The sequence below is a fragment of the Heterodontus francisci genome, chromosome 4 (assembly GCF_036365525.1).
Source record: "Heterodontus francisci isolate sHetFra1 chromosome 4, sHetFra1.hap1, whole genome shotgun sequence".
NCBI classification, from domain to species: Eukaryota; Metazoa; Chordata; class Chondrichthyes; order Heterodontiformes; family Heterodontidae; genus Heterodontus; species Heterodontus francisci.
The window spans coordinates 62,376,004-62,382,003 of record NC_090374.1 but is presented as its reverse complement, the minus strand read 5'-3'; positions in this window follow the sequence as shown (position 1 = coordinate 62,382,003).

Below are 6,000 nucleotides of genomic sequence, written 5' to 3'. Positions count from 1 at the left end.
TGCCCCAATAAGGCTGGACGGCATCGATTGAGAGTAAAGAGTGACACAGGTGCAAGTGCCAACACTACCTTTCCACGTTCTCAAGGACATGTCCTACAAGCCATGCTCCAACCCACAAGCATGAAGCTTACGGCATAAAATGGATTGACAATAAAGTGCCTAGGTTCCCTAGATCTGGAATACGGGTACAAAGAGTCAACATGGTCTGCTCAGATATTCTACATAGTGGATGTGTCAGGACCAGCAGTAGCAGGGCTGCCAGTGCAATGAACTTAACATGGTCACAATCCATGAGCTGACCTAGTCAGGATACCACAGCAGTCAAAACAGGTGCACACCCACTGGAGCAGTACAAGACCTCCAGAGGTTGTGCCCGGATAAGTTTGACATGATTGGGAATTTCCACAGGGATGCAGTCACACCTTAAAGAAGGTGCAATCTCATCAATCGACCCGCTGTGAAAATGCAGCGTGCACTTTCAAGAAAAGTTGAAGATAAAACTGGATGGAATGGAAAAACAAGGCAAAATTTGATGAATGCAACATCACACGGACTGGTGCAGTTCCATCACTACTGTAATCAAGAAGATCACTTCAATTCGACTATGTTTAGACCCAAGAAGGTTAAACAAAGACTTAAAGAGATGTCCTCATAAGATACCAACACTAGAAGAGTTAAACCAGTGTTTGCTGGAGCAAAACATGTTTCCAAATTAGATGCTAAAAACAGATATTGGTCCATACACTTGTCGAGTCACAAGAGTTAATAACATTCAGAACTCACTTTGGCAAGTACTGTTTCCTCCATTTAGTATTTGGGCTGTCGATCAGCCAGGATATACTTCAACAGCATATCAACCAGATAACAGAACAAGTCCCAGGTTGTGTGTGTATTGCGGACTGCATCACCGTAGTAGGACCTACAGAAGAAGCGCATGACGGAAACCTATACTTATTAATAGAGACTGCCAGACACGAAAGTTTTGGTTTTCAACAACAAAAGGTGCTCCATCAAGGCAGGTCACATAACTTTTTCAGTGCCATTTACTCAAGCTCAGGTATCCACCTGGATCCCAGGAAGATCAAAGACATCAGTCAATGCTGACACTGCAGGACAAGGGCGATCTCCAAAGGTGTCTAGGTCTATTCAACCTCCTTGCTGCATACATGTTGAGCTTCTTGGAGAAAGCATCTCCACTAAGAGAATTACAGAAGAAAGACACACCATTCCTATGGTACGACGATCACCAACATTCATTCAGTGCATTGAAACAAGCACCATCAGTGATCCTCGGAAGGCAACAACATTCGAGGTGGACACATCGCAGAAAGGTCTCGGTGCATGCCTTCTTCAAGATGGCGAACCTGTCGCATTTGGTTCAAAAAGTCTGTCACCAGCACAAGCAAATTACCTCAATATTGAATGAGAAACTCTAGCTCTTGTCTTCGGGATCACCAGATTCCATACATACTTATTCAGAAAAGAGTTCACGGACAAGACAGATCATAAACCACTGGAGATGATCTGGAAAAAAGCATTCATGAGTGCACCGCCTTGACTCCAGAAGTTTCAAGATCAATGTGTGCATCAATACAGCTGCAGATTGCTTCATTATGAGTGGAGACATGTATGAGAGCAAGTTCAGCAGCAAACCTCTAACTGACAGCACAGTTCAGTTGAAAACCTACTCTGGTGTGGTGTTAGAAACATGCAGACAAATGGAGAGCAATGTCCACGATGAGGGAAGTCCCTCAAGTTGCTTATTGTTGTAATGAGTTATGTCAACAAACCAATGTTAATGGGCAAAGACTGGTTTGGCAAGCTGAAGTTAGAATGGAAGCATGTTTTCCAATTGGAGATGTCTAAGAAGCTTGATCAGCTAATGAATAGTTACAGGAACATGTTCGAGGATAGCTATGAAGGTATAATCAGTGTGAAAGCATACATCCGAATTAGGCCTGATGCAAAACTAGTATATTGCAGGCTAGGTCGGTTCCTTATTCTCTCAAAACCCACGTTGAAGAGGAGCTAAAGAAACTAGAGAGGAACGGTGTGCTAGTGAAAATTGACCACAGTGATTGGGCAACCCCAATCGGAGTAGTGGCCAAGTCAGACAAAACCGTAAGATTATGCAGGGACTACAAAGTCACAATCCACCAGGCAGTGGATGATGAGCAGTCTCCACAAGTGACTTCTCAAGATTTGTATGCCGAGTTAGCAGGACCCAAGCTGTTCACATAGTTGCATTTGTCCCATGCTTATGCACAGCTCAATGTGGATCGCGGGAGTCAACAGTATCCCTCGATAAACACATGCATGAGGTTATATTCCTACACAAAGCTGCCCTATGGTGTGAAGTCTTCTCCAAAAATCTTCCAAGCTACAATTGATAACATTTTGCAAAGAATGCTGCATTGCTTGTGTAATCAGGATGATGCATTAATCACAACCACAACTGGGGAAGAGAATCTTCAAGTGTTGGATGAAGTGTTTAAAAGCCTCATTGTAAAGTTGAAAAGGAGCAAGTATGCTTTCGTTCAATCTGAGGTAGCGTACCTTGGCTTGAAAATCAATGAAATAGACTACAGCTAATGAAAGAGAAGGTAAGGCTATATTTAATGCATCAAAGTCAAACAATGTGTCTGAACTTAGATCTTTTCTAGGCATGGTCCAATAATACTTGTAATTTCTGCCTGAGGTTGCAACAGTGTTTTTTTTTTAATTCATTGGATGTGGGCATCACTGGCTAGGCTAGCATTTATTGCCCATCCCTAATTACCCACTGAAGGCATTTAAGAGTCAATAACATTGCTGTGGGTCTGGAGTTACATGTCGACCAGAGCAGGTAAGGACAGCAGGTTTCCTTTTCTAAAGGACATTAATGAACCAGATGGGTTTTTACAACAATGGTTTCATGGTCACCATTAGACTTGCTTTTAATTCCAGATTTATGATTTGAATTCAAATTTCATCATCTGCTGTGGTGATAGTCAAACCCACGTCCCCAGAGCATTAGTCTAAGCATCTGGGTTACTGGTTTAGTGACATTACCACTACGCCACCGCCTCCCCCATACTGTTGAGGAAGGATGTGTAATGGGAATGGTCTAAAGCACAAAAAGATGCTTATGATGCACGTAAGTGAAGCTTGACCAGTGATGCATTACTCATTCATTATGACGCAAATCATGACCTGAAGCTAGCATGTGATGCATCAAACTGTGGAGTTGGAGCAGTGATCAGTCAGGTCATGGATGATGGTCAAGTGAAGCCCATGGAATTTCTGTCACATACCCTGACCAAGAGTGAACGCTGCTACACGCAGATAGAAATGGAAGAGCTTGGAATCATGTTCAGAATCAAAAGGTTTCACCAGTTTTTGTTGGATAGAAAATGTACGTGAGTTACACATCATAAAGCCCTAACAGCAATTCTGGATCAAAAGTCTGCAATATTAGCAATGGCAGCATCAAGGATGCAGTGGTGGGTTGTACTTCTCTCACAATACGACTACAAGATTGAATTTTATAGTTCAAAGGAGAGCGTGTCAGCGATAGCATTATTGCATTTGCTGCAGGAAGATTCAAAATTAGGCTGTGAAGATGCAATCTTCACAATAGGAATTGTGGATGAGGAATTTCCAATCACTGCAACTGAAACTCAGAAAGACCTAGTTTTAAAAAGAGTCCATGAACAGGTGTTGACTGGTTGGACAGAGTTTGACTCGTGTACAGATGAGGAACTGAAACCGTTCCACAATCGATGTAACGAGTTGTCATGTGAACAGGGATGCATTAATTGGGGTCACAAAGTGATAGTATAGAGTTCTTTAAGAGACAAGATTCTGGCAGAACTTCATACTGAACATGCATGTATAGTTAGCATGAACCACAGCCAGAAGTTTTGTTTATTGGCCTGGTCTAGACGGTGATCTAGAATCATTGGTTAGCAAATGTACCATTTGTCAAAACAGCAGGAATCAGCCACCAAAAACTCCTTTGCAACTACAGTCATGGGCGACTTGTCCATTTCAAAGAGTGCAAGTAGACTTTTGCGAAAAGGAAGCTGACAGTTTCTTGGCATTAATTGACAGTCACCCTAAGTGGATCATAGTGAAGCATATGGGTCGAAACACCAATGTTGAAAGGACAATAGACGAGTGACAGTCCATTTTTGCTTGTCATGGTTTACCGGTAGAGCTTGTCTCAGATAATGGCCCTCAATTTCATTCCGCTCTATTTCAGAATTTTATACAGCAAAATGATATCAAACATACCCTCACTCCTCCATATTTTCTTTTATTGATTAGCACTGAAACAGGCCCTTCGGCCCACCAAGTCTGTGCCAACCATCAACCACCCATTTATACTAATCCTATATTCCTACCACATCCCCACCTGTCCCTATATTCCCCTACCACCTACCTACACTAGGGGCAATTTATAATGGCCAATTTACCTATCAACCTGCAAGTCTTTGCCGGTGGGAGGAAACCGGAGCACCCGGAGAAAACCCACATGGTCACAGGGAGAACTTGCAAACTCCGCACAGGCAGTACCCAGAATTGAACCCGGGTTGCTGGAGCTGTGAGGCTGCGGTGCTAACCACTGCGCCACTGTGCCGCCCATATCATCTGGCATCAAATGGAGCAGCAGAAAAATCTGTGAGAATAGTCATGGAAACACTCAAGAAGTAAATGCTGCATGGATGTTCACATTTCAGCATGAAACAGAGATTAGCTAATTTTCTGCTAAGTATAGAACAGCTCCACACTCAACACCGGTGCATACACCTGCTGAGCACTTAATGAAGCAAAGATTAAGAACACGTTTGAGTTTCGTTCTACCAAATTTGACTGTTAAAGTTGAACAAAATCAGATCAGTCAGAAATGTCAGTACAACACAAACAAAAGAATATGCAGTTTCAGGAGAACTGAACATATATATTTGTGTTCTGAGCCCCCTCAAGTCCTACAAGTGGGATGTGGGGAATGTTGTAGACGTTTGTGGCACTAAGAGCTCCATAGTTGAAATTGGTGGAAAAGTGAGAAATGTTCACATAGATCACATGATCCCAGCAAGGAATGATCCAAAACTTGAGCATGACCTACTTGCTAGTAAGCTTTTGCCAAAGTGTGAACTAATTCAGACTTCAGTGTTTGAAGTACCAGTTACCGAAAAACAAAGAAGTTCTTCTGTAAGTCCTAAACCTAGACAGTCCAAAACTTGACGTTACACCAAAACCTGAGTGATCAGGAAGACTTCGTAAACCAGTTGTTAGATTTGATTTATAGATATCATTTAAAGCAAAAGTCTGTTGTTATTTTTCCAACTGTGCATATTCTCAAAGATTTGTTTGCTTTGAAGTTGTATAGTTAGTGTACCTGTAAATAGTTTATTATTTTTTTTTGGAAGGGAGAAGCAGTGTAATGTATTCCTATATTATGAGCATGCCCAGTGCATGATGACATCATTAAACATGTGATCTGGCCACCTTGGTGTCTGTCTTTCTTTACAAGTTCCTCCCAATATATAATAGCTGTAAAATAGACTGTTTGCTGTCAGTCCTGCTGTAACTCCTACTTCATCTCCAACTCATTGGCTGACACAATGGTGTCAATAGACACTGCGGTCCAGGCAGTAGACGTTGTAAACATTATATTATAACTCAATGCGTAACCCTTTCTCTAATGCATATTTGAATTATTACAAATAAGATTTGTTTTCGTTTTTCAATTGGTGAACTAATTAGATAATTTTGAGGAAACTATCTTGCAACACAGTTATCATCCTTTATTTAGATTTAGAGATACAGCACTGAAACAGGCCCTTCGGCCCACCGAGTCTGTGCCGACCATTAACCACCCATTTATACTAATCCTACAGTAATCCCATATTCCTATCACATCCTCATCTGTCCCTATATTTCCCTACCACCTACCTGTACTAGTGACAATTTATAATGGCCAATTTACCTATCAACCTGCAAGTCTTTTGGCTG